The sequence below is a fragment of the Loxodonta africana genome, chromosome 20 (genome assembly GCF_030014295.1).
Source record: "Loxodonta africana isolate mLoxAfr1 chromosome 20, mLoxAfr1.hap2, whole genome shotgun sequence".
NCBI classification, from domain to species: Eukaryota; Metazoa; Chordata; class Mammalia; order Proboscidea; family Elephantidae; genus Loxodonta; species Loxodonta africana.
In genome coordinates, this window is record NC_087361.1 from 10055847 (window position 1) to 10082406 (window position 26560).

A 26560-nucleotide genomic window follows, 5' to 3' on the forward strand; every position below is an offset into this window, starting at 1 on the left:
AAGAAGTTTAATTCAATTTCATTACTGAAGAAGCCTCTGGATTTCACTTGGTATAAGCCATTCTGTACTAGAGAGTAAGAGATGGCGGGAAGATCAAATAGTTCATAAGCAAGTATCACTTGTTGCCTTTGTTTTGAGCTCACTTCTTCCACCTCCAATTCATGGTGCCTGGACTGCAGGCTCTCCAGTGTTCTTCTAAGCAGATGTGCTGGATTCTGTCCTGCAGTGCCCCTCTAAGAAGTTCTTCTCTTCATTCTTCTTCATCTGTAACGTATACTTTCCAATTTTCATCTTCCGTCAATCAATAAAATAACTTGTATTGACGACACATTTTTATGGATATTTATTATAGTCAAATTAATATTTTAATGAGGTTTGAGAAACATAGAAGATAGAGCATTGTCCTCAAATCACCATCTTTAACCAGAAAGCTTCTGCTGTTGTTCTTAGTTGCCGTTGAATAGGTTTTGACTGATGATAACCCCTGTGACCCAATGTGTGCAGAGTACAACTGCTCCATAGGGTTTTCAAGGCTGTGCCATTTTGGAAGCATATTAATAGGCCTATCTTCCAAGGCATCTCTGGGTGAGTTTGAACCACCAACCTTACAACTAGTAGTCCAACGCTTAACTGTTTGCACCACGTAGGAACTCTAGAAGCCTACTGTTGTTGTTGTTAGGTGCCCTTGAGTCAGTTTTGACTCATAGTGACACTACGTACAACAGAATAAAACACTGCCCGCTCCTGTGTCATCCTCACAATTGTTGTTATGCTTGAACCCATTGTTGCAGCCACTGTGTCCATACATCTTGTTGAGGGACTTCCTCTTTTTTCTGACCCTCTACTTTACCAAGCATGATGTCCTTCTCCAGGGACTGGTCCCTCCTGATAACATGTCCAAAGTATGTCAGATGAAGTCTCAATCCTTGCTTCTAATGATCATTCTGGCTATAATTCTTCCAACACAGATTTGTTCATTCTTCTGGCTGTCCATGGTTTATTCAATATTATTCACCAACACCATAATTCAAAGGCATCAGCTCCTCTTTGAACTTTCTTATATATTGTCCATTTTTCACATGGGTGTAATCATGGATTGTATCATGGATATAGGAGATAATATTGGAGCCATTATTACCTGACCTTGAGCATAAAGAATACGACCCAGCTGGAGCTGAATATGAGGCAATTAAAAACACTACAGCTTGGGTCAGGCACACCTTAGTCCTTAAAATGACATCTTTGATTATTAACACTTTAAAGAGGTACTTTGCAACAGATTTACCCAATGCAATGCATCATTTGACATCTTGACTGCTGCTTCCACGGGCATTGATTGTAGATCCAAGTAAAATAAAATCCATTACAAGTTCAATATTTTCTCCATTTATAATGATGTTGCTTATTGGTCCAAAACAAACCAAAACCAAATCCGTTGCTGTTGAGTCGATTCCGAATCATAGGAACCCTATGCGACAGAGTAGAACGGCCCTATAGGATTTCTAAGGAGTGCCTGGTGGATTCGAACTGTTCATCTTTTTGTTGGCAGCAGAACTCTTAACCACTCACTACACCACCAGAGTTTCCTTTATTGGTCCAGTTGTGAAGATTTTTTTTTTCCTTTATGTTGAGGTATAATACACACTGAAGGCTATGGTCTTTGATCTTCATCAGTAAGTGCTTCAAGTCCTCTTCACTTTCAGCAAGGAAGGTTGTGTCACCTGCATATCACAGGCTGAGGCAAGCAGTAGTGTTCGGGATGTGTTTTACAATCCAAGAGAAACTGAAGGGCAGTCTGTGCAAGCCTCCACAACCAGGAAGCAGTGAGGCTGAATAAATGAAAGTTAAGTGTAAGCATCTAACCTACTGCAGGGGATCAAAAAACCTTCCTCTCTCTGGAAAGTACTTCTCTCCCATTCATCCACCCCCTCCCTGCTCTGCCCTGGTCCTGGGCTGACTGTAGTAATTGCTGCATTCCCTGGGCTGAAAGTGAGACCTGTCACAAGCTCCAAGCCATTATCCTGGCTTTGGAGAAGGAACAAATTAAAAAAAAAAAAAAAAAAAAAACAGGAAAAAATTTGCCAGCTCCCCTAAGCAGGGAACTCAGGGCAGGCACAAACTCTTTGCTTAGGCACAGACATAAGGGGTCCTTGGACTTTGAATTCCTTTCAACCCTGCCTAGACCTGTGTGGGCCCATTTAAACACTGTAAGCCCTCATTAGAATAGTACAACAGGATATATACCCGAAGCCTATTCAACTGTAACAGCTAAGGGCAAGTGGCAGATTCATGATATTTGACACTGCCCAGCCCATTAAGCAGGGTCCTCACCTATCCACATCAGGGGCTTGAGGACAGGTGGCTCCACCCACTCCAATGAGTCACCCACAATAGGAGTCTGAGAATAAGTGGTACTTCCCAGTCCTTACAGCCAGCAGCATTGGGTGCCCAAGGTCTGGCTGTAAAACCCACCTAACTATGCACTCTAGGGAACAGGGACATGCCTTCCATCCTGGCACTCAGGAGTAGCCATCATCCTCCTACCTTGCTCAGCACATAACCCCCTAATGCAGCCCGATACCTGTGCCTACTCCAATCACCCCTACATAGCCCTGTCCATCTAGGACTGTAGATGAGACCCTGCACCACACACTCAGTAACTGACACCCTGAACATCGGAGCTGAATTCACACAACAAAAGTAAACGGACCCTTGGGCTCACATACCTAGTAACAGCTCTAACTACCTGGTGACAGAACATGAGAGCTTCAAAGACATCAATAACCAAAGTAGCTCACAGGACCAGCCTATTTGGATATATCAAAACAAAATAAGAAGCTAGGACACAGTAAACATAAAATAAATAAATATAATAACTTATTGATGGCTTGGAGACAACAGCCAATATCAAATCACATAAAGAGGGAGACTATGATGGCTTCAGCAAGAGACCAAAACAAAGAACCAAGAAAGCTCTTAGAAGAAGAACACTTCTTGGAATTACTGGAGGTAGAATTCAAAAAGTTAATACACAGAGCTCTTTAAGAGATCAGGACGGAGATCAGGCAAAACACAGATCAAGCCAAGGAACACACAGACTAAAAAATAGAGGAACTTACAAAGGTTGTATAAGATGTAAGTGACAAATTTAACAGGCTGCAAGAATCCATAAAGAGACAGCAAATAGAAATCCAAAAGATTAAAAATAAAATTTCAGAATTAGACAACTCAATAGAAAGTTATAGGAGCAAAATTGAGGTAGTGGAAGTCAGAATTAGTGAGACTGAAGATAAAGCACTTGACACCAATTTATTAGAGGAAAAATCAGATAAAAGAATTTTTTAAAAATGAAGAAACCCTAAGAATTATATGGGACTCTATCAAGAGGAATAACCTACAAGTGATTGAACAGTGGGGGATAACAGAAAATACAGAGACAATTACTGAAGATTTAAAATACAGAGACAATTACTGAAGATTTTTGGCAGGAAACTTCCCTGATATTGTGAAAGAAAAGAAGATATTTATCCAAGAAGCTCATTGAACCTCACACAAGGTAGTTCCCAAAAGAAAGTCACGAAGACATATTATAATCAAACTTGCCAAAACCAAAGGCAAAGAGAGAATTTTAAGAGCAGCTAGGGATAAACAAAAAGTCATCTACAAATGAGAGCCAATAAGACTAAGTTCTGAGACTAAGAAACTATGCAGACAAGGCAATGGAATGACATATATAAAACCTTGAAGAAAAAAAAATTGCCAGCCAAGAATTATATATCCAGCAAAACTGTCTCTCAGATATGATGGTGAAATTAGGGCATTTCCAGATAAACAGAACTTAAGGGAATTTGTAAAAACCAAACCAAATTTTGAAGGCACACTAATGGGAGTCCTCAGGTTACAGGATCAATAACATCAGGTAACAACTCAAGATTAGAACATAGGACAGAACAAAGAGATATCAACCCAGATAGGGAAGTCACAATAATAAGCCAAAGCTGAAATATTGAAAACAGAGGTGTCAATATGCAAAAGACGAGATTAAAACAAAAAAGAAGGATTAATAGTGCAGTCATAGAACTTTCATATGGAGAAGAAGTAAAGGTGATATCAAGAATTAAAAGGCTGATTTAAACTTAGAAATATAAAGGTAAATTTTAAGGTAACCACAAAGGAAACTAACATATTTACACATCAAAACAGAAAAGAAGAAAAACATGAAGACTAGCAAATATAAAATAAAAAATAATGAAGATGAAAATAAAATACCTAAAGAAAATGACTCAGCACAAAATATTAAATGGAATAAAGAAACTTCAACAACATACACACACACAAAATACCCAAAATGACAGCACTAATCTCATAAAAAAAACCTATCAATAATTACACTGCATGTAAATAGAATAAATGCACCAATAATGAGGCAAAGAATGGCAGAACGGGTAAAAAAAAAAAATGATCCATCTATATGCTGCCTACAAGAGGCACACCTTAGACTCAAAGACACGAACAAACTAAAACTCAAATATATATCAAGCAAATAACAATCCAAAAAGAGCAGGAGTGGCAATATTAATTTCTGACAAAATAGACTTTAAAGCAAAATCTACCACAAAGCATAAGGAAGGACACCATATAATGATTAAAGGGTCAACGCACCAGGAAAACACAACCATAATAGATATTTACGCACCCAATGACAGGGTACCAAAATACACAAATCAGGCTCTAACAGCATTGAAACAAGAAAGTAGACAGCTCCCCAGTAATAGTGGGAGACATCAACACAGCATTTTTGGTGAAAAACAGGACATCCAGAAAGAAGCTAAATAAAGACATAGAAGATCTAAATGCCACAATCAACCAACTTGACCTCATAAACATATACAGAATGCTCCACCCTACAGCAGCCAAGTATACTTTCTTTTCCAATGCACATGGAACATTCTCCAGAATAGACCACATTTAAAAAAAAAAAAAAAAAAAACTGTTGCCATCGAGTCAATTCTGACTCATAGTGACCCTACAGGACAGAGTAAAACTGCCCCATATGGTTTCCAAGTAGCACCTGGTGGATTTGACCTGCTGACCCTTTGGTTAGTAGCCATAGCTCTTAACCACTACACCACCAAGGTTTCCAAATAGACCACATATTAGGCCACAAAGTGAGACTTAACAGAATCCAAAAATAGAGATATTTCAGAGCATCTTTTCTGACTATGAAACCATAAAAGTAGAAATCAATAACAGAAAAAGCAAGGGCAAAAAAATGAAATACATGGAAACAGAACAATGCCTTGCTCAAAAAACTACTGAGTTATAGAAGAAATCAAAGACAGAGTATAGAAATTCAAGGAATCAAATGAGAATGAAAACACATCCTACCAAAATCTGTGGGACACAGCAAAAGCAATGCTCAGAGGTCAGTTTATAGCAATGCACACATCCAAAAAGAAGAAAGGACCAAATCAAAACATTAACCCTACAACTCAAACAAATAGAAAAAGATCAGCTAAAGGAGCCCTCGGGCACCAGAAGAAAGCAAATAATAAAAATTAAAGCAAAAATAAATGAAATAGAGAATAGAAAAACAATTGAAAGAGTTAACAAGACCAAGAGCTGGTCCTTTGAAAAGATCAACAAAATTGATAAACCATTGGCCAAACTGACAAAAGAAAAACAGGAGAGAAAGAAAATAACATGAATAAGAAATGAGATGCACAATATCACAACAGACACAACTGAAATTAAAAGAATCATAACAGAATACTATGAAACACTGTATTTCAACAAATTTGAAAACCTAGAGGAAATGGACAAAGTTTTAGAAAAACACTACCTACCTAAACTAACACAAATCCAGGTAGAACAACTAAATAAACCTATAACAAAAGAAAAGATTGAAGAGGTCATTTAAAAACTCCCAACCAAAAAAAAAAAAGCCTTTGGCCCGACGGCTTCACTGGAGAATTCTACCAAACATTCAGAGAAGAGTTAGCACCACTACTACTAAAGGTATTTCAGAGGATAGAAAAAGATGGAATACTCCCAAACTCATTCTATGAAGCCAGCATATCCCTGATACCAAAACCAGGTAAAGACACCACAAAAAAAGAAAATTATAGACCAATATCCCTCATGAACATGGAAGCAAAAATCCTCAACGAAATACTAGCTGATAGAATTCAACAATATATCAAAAAGTAAATAAATAATTCACCACAACCAAGTGGGATTCATACCAAGTACGCAGGGATGGTTGGTTCAGCACTAAAAAAGTCAGTGTAATCCATCACATAAATAAAACAAAAGATAAGAACCACATGATCTCATAAATTTGATGCAGAAAAAATATTTGACAGAGCCCAACACCTGTTCATGATAAAAATTCCCAGCAAAATAGGAATAGAAAGAAAATTCCTCAGCATGATAAAGCTCATTTATACAAAGCCAACAGTCTACATCATCCTAAATGAAGAGAGTCTGAAAGCATTCCCCTTGAGCACAGGAACCAGACAGGGATGCCCTTTATCATCACTCTTATTCGACGATGTTCTGGAGGCCCTAGCCAGAGCAATTAGGTTAGAAAAAAAATAATGAGCATTCAAATGGGTAAGGAAGGAGTAAAAGCATCTCTATTTGCAGGTGATATGATCTTATACACAGAAAACCCCAAAGAATCCACAAGAAAACTACTGAAATTAATAGAAGATTACAGCAAAGTATCAGGATACAAGATTAAAAAAAAAAAACACACACACATAACAAAAATCAGATGAATTCTTCTAAACCAACAAAGAGAAAGTCAAAGAAGAAATCACCAAATCAATACCAATTACAATAGCCCCCACGAAAACCAAAAACCCAGTGCTGTCGAGTCGATTCCAACCCACAGTGACTCTATAGGACAGAACAGAACTGTTCCATAGAGTTTCCAAGGAGCGCCTGGTGAATTCGAACTGCCGACCCTTTGGTTAGCAGCCATAGCACTTAACCACTACGCCATCAGGGTTTCCATTAGCCCCCAAGAAGATAAAATACTTAGGAATAAATCTAACTAAAGATGTAGAAGACCCACACAAAGAAAACAAGACACTACTGCAAGAACCCAAAAGAGAGCCACATAAGCAGAAAAACATCCCTTGCTCATTGAAAAGAAGACTCAACATTGAACAATGATGAATACACAAAACATCTCATAACACAGATGAATCTGGAAGGCATTACGCTGAGTGAAATTAGTCAGTTGCAAAAGGACAACTACTACATGAGACCACTATTATAAGAACCCAAGAAAAGGTTCAGACACAGAAGAAAACATTCTTTGATGGTTACAAGTGTGAGGAGGGAGGGAGAGGGAAATTCACTAACTAGATACCAGACAAGAATTATTTTGGGGGAAGGGAAGGACAATGCACAGTACAGGGGAAGTCAGAATAACTGGACTAAGCCAAAAGCTAAGAAGTTTCCAGAACACAACCAAACACTTTGAGGGACAGATTAGCAGGAGCAGGGATCTGGGGATCATGGTTTTGGGGGACATCTAGGTCAATTGGCATAACAAAGTGTGTTAAGAAAACGTTCTACATCCCAATTTGGTGTGTGGCATCTGGGGTCTTAAAAGCTTGCGAGCGGCCATCTAAGATGCATCAACTGATCCCAACCCACCTGGAGCAAAGGAGAATGAAGAACACCAAAGACACAAGGAAAATATTAGCCCAAGAGACAAAAGGGCCGCATAAACCCAAGACTCCTTTAGCCAGTACCAGAAGAGCTAGATGGTGCCTGGCTACCACCAATTGCTGTCCTGACAGGGAACACAACAGAGTCCCTGATGGAGCAGGAGAAAAGCGTGGTGCAGTACTCAAATTCACGTAAAAAGACCAGACCGAATGGTCTGACTGAGAGTAGAGGGACCTCAGAAAACATGGTACCCCGAATCTCTGTTAACCTAAAACTAAAACCGTTTCTGAAGTCACCTTTTCAGACAAAGGTTAGACTGGACTATAAAATATAAAACAATACTCGTGAAGAGTGTGCTTCTTATTTCAAGTAGATGCAGGAGACTAAATGGCAGCTCCTGTCTGGAGGGGGGATAAGGCAAAAAGAGATAGGAGCTGGTTGAATGGACTCGGGAAACCCAGAGTGGAAAAGGGGTATGTGCTGTCACATTATAAGGATTACAACTAGGGTCACATAACAATATGTGTATAATTTTTGTATGAGAAGTTAACTTGTGCTGTAAACTTTCACCTAAAGCAAAAAAAAAAAAAAGACTTCATCTTGCTTACTTTGCACATGTTGTCAGGAGGGGCCAGTCCCTGGAGAAGGACATCATGCTTCATAAATTAGAAGAAGATCTTCAGTGAGATGGACTGACACAGTGGCTGCAACAATGGGCTGAACATAGCAATGATTGTGAGGATGGTGCAAGATCAGGCAGTATTTTGTTTGTTGTATATAGGGCCCCTATGGGTCAGAAACGACTCAAAAGCACCTAACAAACGTAAAAATCTCCCATTTGGTCACAAGATGCATCTATTTTCTTAGGCCATTCTCAGTTTTTTGATCATTACCTTCTACAATTTTTAACAAGGCATCTGCCACCCTACTGTCAGAGTGTTCAGAAGTTATCTTTTTCTGCAGCTTTCCTTGTGTTTTAGTTATCCATTACTTCAATTAACAGACCACTCTGAAGCTCGGTAGCTAGAAGAGCAACCATTTTATTGCTCACTAGTCTGTGATTTGATAACAGCTCAGCTGGAAATTCTTCTCCTGGGCTCCCTGAGTGTTTCTCACACAGCTACAGCCCTCTGGTAGTCAAGACTGAAACATCGGAGATGCCTTCACTCATGTGTCTGCCATCTTGGTGGGGATACTCAAAGTCTGGAACCTTCTTTTGTCTCCTGTGGTCTCTCTGAGAGGTTAGTTTTCACTTTACTACATGGCAGCTGGTTTCAAAAGCAAATGTCCTAAGGAAAAAAGCCCTAATGTGGAAACACTTATCAAGCCTTTGTTTACATCAAGATTTCTAATCTCATGTCACATAGGTCAAAGCCAATTATAAAACCAAGTCAGGATCAGTGTGGGTGGAGCATATACAGGGACATAAATACCAAGAGCTGTGGTTCACGGGGAGGCGGGTATAAAAAGACAGTATGCTCCAGCCATCTTATGTCAAGATGGATGTTCTTCTGGACATCTGACTCTTTGGAGAATAATTTATTACTGAATAATTTGAGTTATTGCATGACATACGTTCAGGAGCAATGCGTTAAAGATTTCAGCAGAGTACGTAATTCTTGTTATGCTTCCCACCTCTGCAGCTTCCTAGTACTGAACTTACTTCCCAGAATGCAATGTGGTACCTTTTGTTCATTTCTGTCCCTACTGTGTTGAATTACTGGGAGGTATATTTTTATATATTTCATAATGGGTGTTACAGGACATCTTACAGTTTCCTCTACCTTCATGCACTGTTTATGTCAGCTATGTTCTGCTATCCTCTTCTATGTCATTTCATGCCATTTCATGCCTTCCCCATTATTCAGAGCATCTTGCCCTTATTAATTATGAAAGCCTTACCCATTCTCTGAAGTTTTGTTTGCATCATAAGACTTTCTTTGATTGATCTGTTGAGAAAGCAACACTGTCTTTCTTAATTTACCATATATTATTTATAACTCTGTTATATTCTAATTACATATATGTGTATATATATTTACATATACATATATACTTCCTTTAGGTAAAAACCTATGGGTAATGAGTGTGCATTCTCATGTGCATAAATAAGGCAATTGGCAAAATATTTTACACACCAAACCAAAAAAAAAAAAGAAAAACGCACTGCTGTTGAGTTAAGTCTAACTCACAGCGACCCTATAGGACAGAGTAGAGCTGCCCCATAGGGTTTCCAAGGAGCGACTGGTGGATTCAAACTGCCAGCAGACCCCAAATACTTATGTGTTGAGTAAAGTCAGTTGCCATTGAGTTGCTTCCAACTTATAGCAACCCTGTGTAGATCAGAATGGAATGCTCCATAGGATTTTCTATGGCTGATTTTTTTTTAAGTAGATGCCAGGCCTTTCTTCCAAGGTCCTGCTGAGTGGACTCAAACCTCCACACTTTTTGTTGCTGCCAAGAGATTCAACCAATTGCACCACCCAAGGACTCCATTTATTAAGTGTAATGGTAATAGTAGCAACTATTTACTGAACACATAATATGTGTCAGTTACTTTTCTAAATGTTTTGTCTATCTTAAATCAGTTATTTGCCTCCACACACACACACACACACAAACACATAATTCTAAGGAGAAGATACTTTTTTTAAATTCCCATTAAACAGTAACCGAGGTTAGGAATACTCCTCCAAGGCCCATAGTAAGTCAGTAGTGGAATGAAGATCTGAAGCCAGCCTTGAACCAGAGCCCATGATTTCAATTACCTTGTTCATTGAATTACTAATAATTGATCTAAGTCTATCAAGGAAATATTTTTTAGTAAAAACAGTGTTTGTAAATAATGTTCGATTCAATTTATCTTGTACATAATCATAGAAACTCATAGGCAGGAGAGACTGTAGTGTTCACCCAGTTCTATCCGCTCATTCCAAAAAATGAAATAACACTGATGTTTGCTCCAGAGAATCGGCACAGGAACTAAGATTCCCTAACTAGCTTTTACATCTTACCAAACAGAACTAAATTCATACAGGCAGATGCTTGCAACATTTATACACATCAGCAATAAGAAGGAAAATAATTTAGAGGGAAATAGAGGTTTGGAACGAGTTAAAAAAATGCTCAGAAGATTTTGAAACTAATTCAAACGGAATGGTCTTCTCTGACACTTAGAAAGCATCATTTAAGAAATGTAGTGGTAATAGGAATGTTAAAAACAGTTATACACACACATACACAAACACACACACACATGTATATTTAGTCAGGTCATAAGCCAATAACACACATAGTGACAGATTTGAAAAAGGAAAACATATCCAAAAAGATCACATTCCTCTCCCTGGATGAGCCTCTGGGTTTAGAGCATCCCCCAAGGCCCTGGAATTTCTAAATATATGTCTTAAAAAAAAAAAACCAAAACTCTTTGCCATCGAGTCAATTCCAACTCATAGCCACCCTATAGGACAGAGTAGAACTGCCCCAAAAAGTTTCCAAGGAGCTACTGGTGGATATGAACTGCCAGCCTTTTGGGTACACAGCTGAGCTCTTAACCACTGTGTCACCAGGGCTGCTTGATGATATTAGGCCTCTGAAAACATGAAAATGGTAGAAGACAAAGTTTATAGAAAACAAAGTTATTAGAAAAGTAGAGAAAGGATTGCCAATAAAATAGAATTTTTCAGTTTCATTTAAAACTTGCTTTTAGTTTTTTAAACCACAATAAACCTTGATAAAATTAGAAAACTCCTCACAAACCATTCCATCTAATAAAAGCAAAATTTGTTATTGTTCTAAATGTCTTTGAAATCTTTTTCTTTTTTATTCTTTGTTAAGGACATGTAATTATCCCCAATTTTCATCTTGGGCTGACTTCTGAAATAAATCACAATAAGAACGTTGAAATATTTTGCCATTTGAAAGCTTATGAAGGCAACATGCTAATTTTAGAGCTCTCTTTCTGGAGCAGATTTTATTTTTCATATACTTAACCTCTCTTTATTCTTCATAAAGAGTAACACTGAAATAGACTTTAGCTGAAAGTCTCCCTAAGGGATTCAGAAATGGTTTCTGGGAAATTTTAGTTATTATAACTTCTATTTAGAACCTCCACATAAAACCATGGCTATTTTGTTGTTGTTGTTGAATAGAGTAATTCAAAGTCATTTCTTATTCCACAAACATGCAAAGTAAAGATACAGTAAGATTACATTTATTTTAAACCACCCATTTTTCTTCCACTAAGTGATTTTTGCCTTGAGAACATTGTACGATAATGTGCTTATTCTAAATTGCATGGCTTATTAAAAACAAAATTTAATAACTTACTGGAGTTAGTCTATGTATTAATCAGGATCCAGGCTGTAAAATAAAATCTCTCTAGTTTTTCCAAAGTTAAAAAAAAAAAAGGAAATTTAATACAGAAATTTGGTTAAACAGGTTGTGACAGATCTGAAAGAACAAGAGACAGTGAGATGTCCCAGAGAATTGTAAGTGAAGGAAGGTGCTAATTCTTCTACAGCTGAGAGGAAAAAGGCCGAGGTGCTGTTACTAGGGCAGAGAACTGGGGCCATCAGGAGGTAAGCCGGAAGACCCCATGGTAGGACTGCGCATATGCAGGGAGGGACCATTGTGCTGAAGCAAGAGGGAGGGATGAGATGCAGCCATTGCAGGAGATGCCATGAAGCAAAGAGACTATCTGCTCTGGACAAACCTATTCTAAAGCCAGAGGACGGGGGAACCTGATAGATGTAATTCCCTAAATTACAGAGCAGTAAAGTGAAGGGGGTGAAATATGGATTTGAGAGCAGGCAGAAATTGATCAGCACAGTACAGAAATCTAATTTGTCACGATTACTTTTAAGTGTAACTTCAAGGCGGCTCTACAATAATTGAAGAATAGTTTGCAAATTTTTTTGTTGAAGTAGTTTTATCATAAAAGTTGAAGAAATGTCTGTGTTCAATAGTGCTTTCCACAATGATAAGAAGTATTTCATATCTGCCCCATCCAGCACTGTTGTCACAAGTCACATGTGACCACCAAGAACTTGAAATGTGGCTAGTGTAACTGAGAAACCTGTTTTTTAAAATTTCGTTTAAGGTTAGCTGATTTAAACTTCGAGAGCCCCGTGTGGATAGTGGTTACTGTGTTGTACAACACCAATCTAGACATATTAAAATATGGCCAAGTTGGTACCACTAGCCATACGTGGCTCTCTAGGTTTAAATCAACTAAAATTAAATGGAATTAAAAAAAAATGAGTTTTTTAGTCACTTACGTATACATAAAATAGTTGCCATCAAGTCAGTTCCAATTTATGGTGACCTGATGTCAGCCCGAGTAGAATTGTGCTCCACAGGGTTTTAAACAGCCGATTTTTTGAAAGTAGATCAACAGGCCTTTCTTCTGAGATGCCTCTGGGTGGACTTGAACTTCCAACCTTCTGATTACCAGCCAAGTGTATTACCCATTTGTACCACCCAGGGAATCCATATTCTCTAAAGTGAATTGTATATTACATAACTAAAGTACATGCTTAAATGTAACTACTTCAGGGCTGCCTACTGTCTTTTTTTCCAATATTAAAAAATAAAAAAAATGATTCACAGTTAAGGAAAATTGTTCACTGTACTCAAATATCTTTTCTAAATATAGAAATATTTCTCTACCAAATCATTTATTTGTTCCTAAAGCCAATTAGAGAAAACTATGTATTCCATGAACATTGTATATGTTCTAAAAAGATTTTTGGAGTGAAAGGGCATAGAAAAAGCTCAGTGAACCACAGAGAGAGAAGAGAGAGCAAGAGTGAGATCAAGAACAAGAGAAGGGAGGGCAAGAGAGAGTGGGAGAAAGACAGAGCAATTAAACAGGAAAAATAATATCTAAATAATCTCGAAGTATGTTATTCTGGAATTTTTACTTAGTATTTTGTGTTTAGGTCAAATAAATATGAAATCTTTTTTGCTCACCTTTTTTTTTCCTAATGGCTCATCTTATACTTAAGGCACAGTCTTAGTTTTGCAGAGATTCCTGAGTGTGTTCAATGCAAGTGTATTTGTTCTTTGGTATTCTGGAGGATGATGGCATCATCTGTGTGTGCTTTTGGTATACTTCATTGGAAACTATTACATTTTCTGATATACACTCCTAGTTTTTAGGTTTGGGACTATATATATTTACTTAGCTAAATCATATTCAAATTTGTGTCTTTAAGTTAAAATTTTATACCAAACACATTCCCACATCATTAAAATTTTGTAGAACATAATTTCTGATAGCAATATAGTATAGACAGAATTTACTTTATCATTTTTATAGTGTCACTTATATAGCTTTCTTTTTAATTTTTGCTGCTTTCGATAACTCACACAGGATATATTTAGGATTATTTTTGCATTTAGGATTATTTTTGTATGATGGTTTACCATAATTACTAAGTCAAAGATTTATAATTATTTTTAAGGCTCTGGGTATAAACTGCTCAATTGCTGTCTGGAAATATTGATTAATTTCAACTCTCATCTGATATATATGAGAATATATAACGAATCACATTATTATAAATAAAGTAAAAACTTTAGCAATCCAAATTTAGGTTAGTTATAAGACATTTAAGTACTGGCCACAGTTACGGAACTGGTTCTGAAGAAAGCTAGTTTTAATTGTCTTTAGGTTAAATGGTTTTCAAGCTGTATTTTAGAAAAATATCACCTGGGTAACATGTTTAAAATGAAAATTCTTGGATCTCCACCTACAAAGATTATAATTCAAAAAGGTAGGATAGCTGCATTTTTAACGAGCATTCTTGTTGAATCTCACTCAAGTACAAGAATAATTGAGAATTGCTGACCTAAATTTTTGTTAATTTATAACGTATTTTGTTTTTAATGCAAATTTTCTAAATCAAAGGATGAAATATGGTTTCACAAGACATGAACACAAAACATCCTTAATATAAAATTTGTTAATATCATAAATAATTACTTTCAACTAAAATGGCATGATAAAGATAAACTTACGTAATTTTTTAGAGTTGAGTGCTTTGGTACAATTTCATCACCTCTTTGTATCTTATACAATTATTTCTTAGAACTCAGCCCTTGATCTTCCTATCCAATACTGTTCCCCTTTCAGTCTTCTCAAACATTATTCTTTTAACCCCAGATTCTTTCTTCAATTTCAGCCAGAGTCAACTACAAACACCATTTTTATCAGATCCTTTAAGTTTCCCTCATTGCATATCAAACTTTGGACATGTTATCAGGAGAAGCAGTCCCTGGAGAAGGACATCATGCTTGGAAAAGTGGAGAGTCAGAAAAATGAGGAAGATCTTCAACAAGATGGGTTGATACAGTAGCTGCAATAATGGGCTCAAGTTTAACAACAATTGTGAGGATGGTGCAGGACTGGGCAGTGTTTTGTTCTGTCATACATAGAGTCGCTATGAGTCGATTCTGATTCATACTGATCCAATATAACAGAGTAGAACTGCCCCGTAGAGTTTTCAAGTATTGCCTGGTGGATTCAAACTGCCAACCTTTTGGTTAGCAGCTGTAGCTCTTAACTGCTACGCCACCAGGGTTTCCCATATGGCCTACAAAAAAACCAAAGCCAAACCCAGTGCCGTCGAGTCGATTCCAACTCATAGCAACCCTATGGCCTACAAGAGTTTACATATATGTCCTTTGTCCATTTTTTCAACAATATCACTTGACAGATTAACTCTCATGGTCTACTAGATTGCTCATGTGTGAAAAATCAACAGGCTCTTACAGCATCCCATGATTGAGAATCAGAGAAACCAGCAGGAAGCAGAGAGCACATATTCTCTAGCCAGGTGCTAGATTCAGCTAGATTACACCCGTGTAAAACTGGTCAAAGCCTACACAGAAGAAGCCAGACTAGGGGTAGTGCTGAGAAGACATAAATTGGTTTTAAAGGCATAAAATACAGCCCACCACTTACATTCACCCTTCTAAATTAAACTCAAACCAATATAAAACATAGTATGCCTGAATTAATGGGATAAGCTACACTCCCCACCACTATACTGACACCAAGACAATAATGGTATTTCTGTTTCACTCCTACACCACATAGCATGGATTTCTTTTACCTTCAGTCACAATGTGGCTGGCCTATGTTGCTTGCCTCATAGAATGATCTTACCTTCACACAGAAGAAGTTTGAATCCTTAATTTACTTGTCCTCATTGGGCTGTGGTTTCTTCGATTGCTCATTCACTTTATGGAATCTTAAGATGATACAGTGAATATTCCAGGTTGCAGACATATTCCTCTTTTCCTCAACTGCATAGCTGCAATCTTAAACCAGGTCCTCATTTTTAGAATATTCTACCACGAGCCTGCATGAGAAGAGACCCAAAAACCTGAGAAGAGAGGCTCCTTAAGAGTAGCCATAGAGCTCTCAGGCTTTTATGACATGCCTTTGAGTTACTTAGATGGCTGACATAAGCCTGCTGTTTAATGTATTGAAGGCTTCCAAAGAAAGGAGCAAAGAGTGTACAACTGCCCACTCCTTATATAGCCATTGCCCTTCATTTTAAATGCAACAATTTCCCTGTAAACCAACTCTTCACTTCCCCCTGCATATAATCCCAATCGCTTTACATAAGAGGCATGATAATTTTGAAACTTCTGAAGACTATGGTACTCACCACCCTAATTACCAAAGTTTTAGGGACCGCATTCTCTGCTACCTATTAAGTGATCCAACCTCAAAATCCTATCTAAAGGTCTGCTTTCTAGGGCTATTCATGTTACCAACTTCATTAGCTTAGGCACCCATGAAGGCAGACAAAGGTTTGCACAAAGATAGTTTATTCACAGTTTCATTTTAGGGAGTAGACAGATGCAGCAGATGTCTAAGGGGGAAATTCATACAAGGATGCAATACAGAGTTGTTCACCCCTATGGGGGACTGGCACTCAGTCCAATGGGACCCTTTAGAGTTCTCTTATGAATCTCAGAACCAGTCTTCATGAAGGATGAACAATGATACAGTTTTTCTTTGGCACGCGTCCTCTATTGGTCAAAGAAGACCTCATGTGCATCAATTCCCCTATACATTCAGGTCGGATATGCCCTTTGAGCAACCATATCGTGGCATCAGGGAAGCCCTTTGATGAAATCATGCCATATATGATGAGGGCACTGGAGAAGGCCCTATCGTGTTTTACCTAAGTAAAGCTGGTCAAGTCTACGTGGAATTTACTGCTGAAGCAGTGGCTGAAGTTAAAACTTGGGTTGGAGGGGTAATGGAATCATAGACAAAACGCATTTGTGACACTACTTCTGTTTCTTAACATTGAATAGAAAGTCAATAAACATCTTTTGAATGCATAAATTGATGCATGTAACTGTTTCAACATACGATCAGTATACATATAGTTTAAGACAAAGTTATTCATATAGTTTTTAGCTGAAAAAACTTTTTTTAGTGTTTTGGTGAATACAGCTTGATATCTGCCTATATATTAAAAAAAAAGCCTTTAGTTATATAGATTGGGAAATGTGAAAAACTCAAGAAGTTTCTTCCAAATACTTTTTTTCTACCTTTTTCTTCGCATATCATTGAAATTCTTGATCTCCAAATTTGCAGAGGGGTTACCAAGGAAATGGGAAATTATGGTAACATAGATGTTGTTATTTATCCTAGGGAAGAAATACATACTGTTTGTGCACTGGCCCTTTAACTACTTTCTCAGCTGGATATGTTATCTACCTCATCTCTTCAGAGAACAGCTTTTTATTTTTATTGTTTTGGTATATTCTATATAATTTAAATAGATTTGGGGACTTTGTGAGAGTGGCTCTCCAGAATATCTAACTATGGAAAATGTTGAATGGCCTAGATCTGGCCTATAAGGTAATAATCCTAACTTTGAGGATGCAGGACATTTTCGAGGTGCATGTTTTCACGGGCATGTCAGACTTCTCTGAGTTTTCATTCTCTTAGCTAAAAAATTAGGACTTGGTTGATAAATATTTCTAAAGCCTTTTTTTGGTTTTGTTATTAGAAATTGCACTGAGTTTCTGTGCTTGAGGGTTTTGGCAAGAGACAGTTTTTTTCTTTTAAAAGCATTTTCACTCATCCCTCATGTTTTGTTTACTTAATTTAGCTATCAGCCTGCTCTGTCTTGCTGAAACACTGGTAGGTGTCTACATATGTTCACAGGGTTTTTGTTTTGTTTCCTTTTTAAGTTGCTTCCAAGTCACAGGGTTTTTTCTTAATAAATGCTGAATGGTCAATAACTGCCAAAATATTTGAACCAAGAATTCTGACTTCTTCCTTAAAGTTCCTTTCTCTTAATAATTTTTCTAATGTTCTTTACGAGTCTCTTGTTCATATAAAACAAGTGAATAAACATTTTTCACTTATTTTTTCAGTGAACAGTTTCTGAATAAATCCTAAACTCTTGGTACATCATAGACCCTGGGGATACAAAAACATGAAACAACAGCAGCAGAAAAAAACAACTTTTTCCCTGAGGAACTGTTTGATCTATTACTTTCCCCCCTCTGATTTCTCATATATTTTCATGAGACTACAACAAAATGATACGTCCACTAAGGAGTAAAATTTTACAATATTTTACAAAACTACATTTACATTAATCCTGTGACAAGAAATCCACTTCTAAGAATCTATTCAGAAGTTATACTACAAAAATATAAAATGATGTACATACAAGTTTATTCATCCTGGTATTATTTATCTCACAAAAGATTGAAAATGACATATGTATTCATCAATAGTTAATGGATTGAATAAATAATAGTACATTCTCACAATGTATCACTATACACCTGTAAAAAGAAATGAGAATATGTACAATTAGGTGAAAGAAACAAGGTATAGAACTTTACAGATTACATGCAACATTTTACATAAGACATTGAGACACGTGTGCATGTGTATCTTAGTTGTCTAGTGCTGCTATAACAGAAATACCACAATTGAATAGTTTCAACAAAATAAAGTTTATTCTCTCACAGCCTAGGAGGCCAGAGTTCAAATTCAAGGTGTCAGCTCCAAGGGAAGGCTTCCTCTGTCAGCTTTGGAGGAAGGGCCTTGTCATCAAGCTTCTCCTGGACTAGGAGCTTCTCCTCACAGGAACCGCAGGTCCCAAGGAAACGCTTTGCTCCCAGAGCTGCTTTCTTGGTGGCATGAGGTCCCCAACTCTCTGCTTGATTCCCTTTCATCTCATAAGATAAAAGGTGATACAGACCACACACCAGGGAAACTCCCTTTACTTTGGATTAGCGATGTGACCTGAGTAAGAGTGTTACATCCCACCTTAATCCTTTTTAACATAACCTAATCTTGCCTCATTAACCACAGGCAGAGATTAGGATTTACAACACATAGGAAAATTACATCAACCACAAAATGGAGGACAACACAGAATACTGGAAATCATGGCCTAATTGAGTTGACACAATTTTTAGGGGACACGATTCAATCTATTACAATATGTATTCATAGTATTTATGAACAAAACTATGAAGGGATGAAAAAAAAATGTTTTCCTTTAGCAAAAAGGAAACATGTGAAATGGGGAGAGGAAAGGAAGTGATAGGCCTGCTTTTGTACCTGTTATATCTTTTTTTCATATGATTTTTTAAATTAATGCAGATCATTCCATTGAATTATTATGCCATAATTTATTCATCTATGCCATTTTTGAAGGATATATGGATTTTCCTTGATTTGGGCTATTATGAACATTGTTGCAATGAACATTTTTGTACATGTACTTTTGTCCACATATGCACACAATTCTTTTAACTTTTCACCTAGAGAAGTATTTCTTTGTAATAGAGTGCAGGCATTTTCGACTTAAGTAGACAATGCCACACAGTTTTGCAGTCTGGGTGCTGTGAGTTACAAATACGCCAACAATGCCTAAGTGATTGTAATGTTACTCATCTTTGCTAACATTTTAGACTGACATATAGTTAAATATTTTCCTTATCAATAATCAATTATTGAAATACAACATACATATAGCAAAATTACATAGTTCTATGCATTATCAAAATTGAACACATTTCTAAAGCCATTATACAGATCAAGATATCTAACTTTAGCAGTAGCCACAGAGCACTTCACAGTTTATTTATTTACTGAAAAAAAATAGTTTTATTAATCTGTGCTTGAGTCTTGAAACATTTTGGCAGGAGGAAACCTTTCTCTTCCTCTTATCGTGTTAGTTACAATGCTGTGGCACTACATAATAGTTAAAAAAGGGTGTTACCACAAGAGTATCTATTTTGCAATACATAATCTTGAACCACAGTTTATTTTTAATCCTGCATTTCATAATCTTGATCTTGTTTCTGCTGCAACTATTTTTATATGTATGTTGGTTCAAGTATGTGCATACACTTTTTTGGGGGATGTATAACAATTAGGAGTCAGCTTTCTGGATATGAAGGTCAACTATTGTCTCTAAGCTCCAAATCCACTCTATATACTCTGCTTTGTGACTCAAGGTCTGAGACTCTGTGATCCACTTTTCTCCTTTGTCAGGGGACTATTAGTAAACTGCTGATAAGGGTCACTAGACAGGCACCTCAAGGAAGAGTTAGGGAGAAGAAAAGTTTTATGTTTTGCTTCTTATTCCTTTCAACATAGAGCTAGCAATGGTTCTTCAATCAAAAATGATTTGTTGTCTTTGTACCAGTAGTTTACTATTTTAATTTCTACAGACTTTGATATGTTTTAGAGTATGTCTCCCATCTTAGAATAAGATTATGTATTTCTAAATGCAAGGCATCCTGGTGGTACAAAGGTTAAGTACTCGACTGCCAATCAAAAAGTTGGTGGTTTAAACCCATCCAGACCCACTTAGAGAGAAAGACCTGGTAATCTGCTTCCATAAAGATTACAGCCTAGAAAACCCTATGGGACAGCTCTACTCTGTCACATGGGGTGGCTATGAGTCGAAACCAAATCAACAGCACCTATTAACAACAACAATTTCTATACACAGTAAATTCACAATGATTGAATTTGCACTGAAAATACAGATCATTTTAGGAAGAACCTAGACCACTAATATTTTGAATATTTAATTCAGTGACCCAGTATATTCTTCATTTATATTGACGAACCTGAATATTTTTAGTATTCCTCTTAGAAGAGATTACCTTTGATTAATCCTCACATTTGTTCTTTTTTCTGAATATTCCTTTAAGTCTCTTTACATTGTGAAGACTATATTTGCTGGATATAGAATATTAGCTTGACTTTTTTTATTATTGCTATTATCATCATCATTCTGTTCACTTCTAGTTTTCAGTGTTTCTGCTTTTTATTTAGTCTTATTATTGTCCTTTAGAGGTAATATTTTCTTTTCTCTGTCTCCTTTTAGGATTCTTTTCTCTGTATGTTTGTGTTTGCTTCTGTTTTTTGGCAGTTTTATCATGTGTGATATGACCTTTTCTGTATTTATCCTGTTTATGGTGTGTAGTGTCTATCGAATCTGCTGCTTGGTGTCTTCCATCATTGTTTGAATATTCTAGGTTATTTTCTTTACAAATATTGCTTCTTCTCAATTCTTCCCCTTTTCTGTTTGCAGGACTTTAGGTGTGAAAGACATTCGTACAATATTTGATATGGGTCTTTTCATATTTTTCATTCTACTGTCTCTCCTTGCTTTCAAAACACACTTCAATTTACTGGTTTCTCTTCAGCTGTATCTAATCTACTGTTTGAATGACCCATTAAATTATGCATTTTCCTATTTTACCTTTCAAATATTATATTTATCTTTTTTTTTTTTCACTTTAACATTTGTGTTTTCATGGAGGTCAGTTCTTTTACAAAAATTTTTGACCTACATTTATTTCTTTGAACAGATTAATATTGTTATTTTAAAGTGTATGTCTAACATCTGCATTACATCAATCATCTTTAGGACTGTTTATTTCTCTTTTGTTCCTCTGGATTTTGTTTATGTCATCTTGGACCTCTTAGGCCTGTAGTTTTTTATTGTGTGTTAGACATTGTACATGAAAAAAAACTTATAGGGACATTTTGAGAAAATGGATAAATGTATCTTATTACACAAACCATTTCTGTCTTATGCCAGACAGCTATACTAGGGTTATCAGCAATCCCAGATCATCTTATACAAATAAGTAATTTGGATTATGTGATTCTGGACATCAGATTATCTGAAGACTGGTCTATGTCTGGTTTACTTCAGTCTCAGATTGTAACCTCTATGATTCTAAACTGAAGTTTTTGATGTTTGTCATCGCCTTTTTTCTTGGAAATCCCTGAATCCTAAGTCCCCTTAAAAATTCTTATCTTCTCAGTGGTACTTTCAAGCTTGGGAGTCTTTTACAAGGAAAAAAGGCATACATAACATGACAGGTTCATCCCTCTAGTCTTCTCTCCTCTCCTTCATCTTTGTCCCACAATTTATCTCTATATTTGCAGTTCATTTATGTCTTCAAATAATGTATATTTAAAATATTTCATATGGCTTTGCTAATTGCTCACTTCAAGAATATGGGCAGAATTAAATTACTTTGTCATTATAGAATCTGAATTTATGTTTTATAGTTGTAACTTTGAAGTTATTTTTATATTTTACATAAAACCAAACCCCTTACTGTTGAGTTGTTTCTGACTCATAGCGACCCTATAGGATAGAGTAGAACTGTCCCATAGGGTTTCCTTGGCTGTAATCTTTATGGAAGCAGATGGCTACATCTTTCTACCACAGAGCAGCTGGTGGGTTTGAACTGCCAACCTTTCAGTTAGCAGCCAAGTGCTTAATCACTGTGCCACCAGGGTTACTTATATTTTACGTAGTCCGAATATTAAATATAAAAGAAAACAAACCCTCAAATCAAAAGCAAAAGAACATAACCTTACATCTAGTAGGAGACACAATCACAAAGAAAAAAGACTGGCATTATCATTATATATTCTGAGTGGTTTTAAAGGATAATTTTCAGACAAGTTAAAATCATGGGTCAAAATCATAGGCAAAAATTCTATTTAATGCATTAATTAATGAGGAAATAGGACAATGTTATAATCAATTAGAAAGAGAGGTCAAAGAACCACAAATTTATTTTCACTAACCCGTTGCCTTCAAGTCAATTCTGACTCGTAGTGACCCTGTAAGACAGAGTAGAACTGCACCATAGGGTTTCCAAGGAGTGGCTGGTGGATTCCATCTGTCAACCTTTTGGTTAACAGCCATATCTCTTAACCAAGTTGCCACTAGGGCTCCTATTTTTAGTAAAGGAATATTTAAATCAATTTGTAAAAACTGATATTATGCTTTAGGCAATAATCACTTGTGTTCTAAGGACAACTAATTTGTTTTTATACCTAGAAGTATTACTTGCTTTGCTCTCAGTCTTCTACCAGTTAACTTATAGCTCTATAGTTTTGCAAAGTGGCTTTTTAAAAGACCACGGTGCATATCTCCATTGGGTCAGAAAATTCCCAGAGGCTCCAGTATTCCACTGCCAGAATATCCAGCAATCTCTTTTGCCCATTTTAAATTCTTAATTCTTTCTCTACTGGGATATCACCTAAGGAAAAAATAAAAAAATAAAGAACCTTTGATTTTATTCTGTGGTTTCCTTCTTGATATATAATATTGGTATTTTTATTTTGAAACTATCATGTTATATTTTAGAATTGATCAAATAGGAAACAAAAATCATGTTCTTAAGAACCTTTTCAACATAAAAGAAAATAAATACAAGTTGAAAATAAATTAAGTTATGTAAAGATCTCTATAATCTTATATTTTAATTGGAATAATTGGCATGCAATCGATTCATTTTTTTTTTTTTAAGTAGAAAATTTGGTTTTCTTATCCATGTCCACATAAAAATGCCAGCAACCCTAGTACTCAGGCCATCATGGAATCTAACTAATTTATGGAGAAAAGGAGACAAATAGCTCATCCAAGTGGGGCAAGAAATTAAAAAACACACATGCAATGTGCACATACATGACACACTTTGAATTTAACTATGCCTCCAAGTCAGTAAATTTAATAACATAAAAAACGTGAAAGAAATTTTCTAGATTAAATAAGACCTAAAATAGACTTATGGCTTAAGGGATATAATGAATTGGGAAAACTGAACCTTGTGTTTATGTACTTATTTGCATCTTCCTTCAAAAATGATCTTTAAAAAACCATGTATTAACTATTAAGGAAATGAGAATACTGTCTGGGTAATAATTGATGTTACATAATCATTTTAGTTTTGTTAATTGTAATAAAGTAATGGCATTGTTATATAATAAAATGTTTTGAGGTGCATAATATAATATTCATGGATGAAATTTTAAGATGTCTTGAATTCACTTTAAAATATTCCAAAAACAAAATAAAACAAACAAAAAATAAAAAAACAACAACAACAATAAAAATGGTGGGAAAAAGATTAATGAAAAAAGTATTGGCATGTTGATAGTTGATAAAGCTGAGTGGTAAGTACACAAATGTTCTTTTTTCTTTGTTCATTTTTGGCAAAAGTTAAATAGAAATAATTATGTATGTGTTAATAAAAGTGTCAAGTAGAGGACAAGAAACACGTTGTTTTAAGTCTTTGTTCAGTGCTCAGTTTTGTATTAGACAAATATTACTCATTCCTTAAATATTGGAAGAAAAGAAATGAAAAAGGTCTACAAAACCCTAGCCTTTTTTTCCTTCTAAATATCAGGGCCTGCTTATTCATGGTAGAAACGCACTGTAACAAGATCGACAAATTACTGGCATACGGTACATCTGCCAGGATATAGAGGCAGCTATACCAATGGGGACTTTCCTTTGCAAAGCTATTCATCATAATGGAAATCTGCCTGACATATAATGCATATTATGTGAGCTGAAATAAAATGCAAAATGAACTCTGAGATTGCATTCCACCAGGGATCCATTAGAGAAATTACATAGAGGCAGTTTATTATGCATTTCTTAAGAGGAATGAAAGACAAAAGTAATCAACCAGCTTCCTCAGTAAAAAAGTTTGCTTCTGTATCCACAATACTTGCAGTAGTTCTCAAACTTGGGTATAATCACCTAGAAAATGTATAAAAATTAATGATACCAAGATCCATATTGCGGGTAAAAACCCGTTGCCATCGAGCTGATGCTGACTCATGGCAACCCCACATATGTTAGAGTAGAACTGTGCTCCACAGGGTTTTCAATGGCTGATTTTTTGGAATTAAATCACCAGGCACCTCTGGGTGGACTCAAACCTCCAGCTTTTAGGTTAGTAGCTGAGTGTGTTAATAACTTGCAACACCCAGAGACTCCAAAATCCGTGTTAGATGAATTGAATTAGAATCTCTGTAGGATGAGTGTAAGCATTTTGAAAATTCATCATTAGTTTCTAATAAGATTCAAGATCGAAAACCAGTGAATACACAGTGAATGAACAAATATTAGCTGCTAATTTTTTTCATGAGAAACTGTCATTGTACGGAAAGGTAAGCAAGCTCTTCACGTAAGTGTAGGAAATAATAAACTTAGAAGACAAAAGGCAATTGTTCAAAATATTTTATGGATAACAGCTTTTTAATTCCCAAAATGATCCTGCATAAAACAAGCTAAATAGATGAAAGAAATGGATATTCATTTTTTAACATCATTATTTTGAGGCTAGTATTAGAAAATTATATAGAAAGTATTATGCTAAATGTTGATGGCAAGTCGAAAAAAGATGAATATCTAAAACTACTTATTGAATAACCAATGAGAAGACCATTGTAGAGTTTGATAAAAAAAAAAAAATGTATTGTATTAGTGGAGTCATACAATAAACTGCAGTAAGATATGGACTAAATAAAAGATGAACAGCTGGGTATAGTACAATGTAGGTGAGATAGAGCAAACTGGTGGTCTGTGGGAAAATTTGGTCAGCAGATACATTTTGTTTGGCCTACATGGTATATTTTGAGTTTGTTGTTATTTTATTGCCTAAATTATGAATGTATTCTCCAGTTTTCCATGGTCTCTTCTGCTCTTTCTATAAATGTGTTTTCATACACTAATTTGTTTTTACCCACTCAGGTACTGGAGGAATTTGACCTGAGAATTAATGCCACCTGAATGAACATTATGCAACTGTTAGGACTGATAACTAAGACCACCTATGTCAATAGGTCATATCTGTTTATTCTGGAAAATTCCAGCCCAAGGTGCTTTGGGAAATTCTTGCAAAAAAAAAAAAAATTATCTGCACGAAAATAGATGGCTCAGCTGGGCAAAAGAAAAGTTAGGAAATCTCAATGGACTAGTGAAAAAAACTGGGGAAAAATTTATCTGTATGTATGTGTGTGTGTATACATATATAATGAATATACGTAATGGATATATATTATGGATATATATATGTATAACGAATATATACATTTACACTGGAAAATATTTGAAATTTTCAAGGACTAGGTTAGATATTCTGTCAGGTTGTCATTCTGCGGTGGCTTGCATATTGCTGTGATACTGGAAGCTATGCCACCAGTGTTTCAAATGCTGGTAGTGTCACCCAAGGTGTACAGGTTTAAGCAGAGCTTCCAGCCCAAGACAGACTAGAAAGAAAGACCTGGCAATGGACTTCTGAAAATCAGCCAGTGAAATCTTACACGTCACGGCAGAACATCGTCCACCTCACTTTCTTCGGACTAGTCATCAGGAGGTGTTAATCCCTAGAGGAAAACATCATTTTTGGTAAAGTAGAGGGCCAGGAGGATGAGAAAGACCCTAGGTGAGATGGATTGTCACACTAGCTGCATCAGTGGACTTGGACTTGCCAGCAATTGTGAGGCTTCATCAGGGTTAGGCAACAAAGT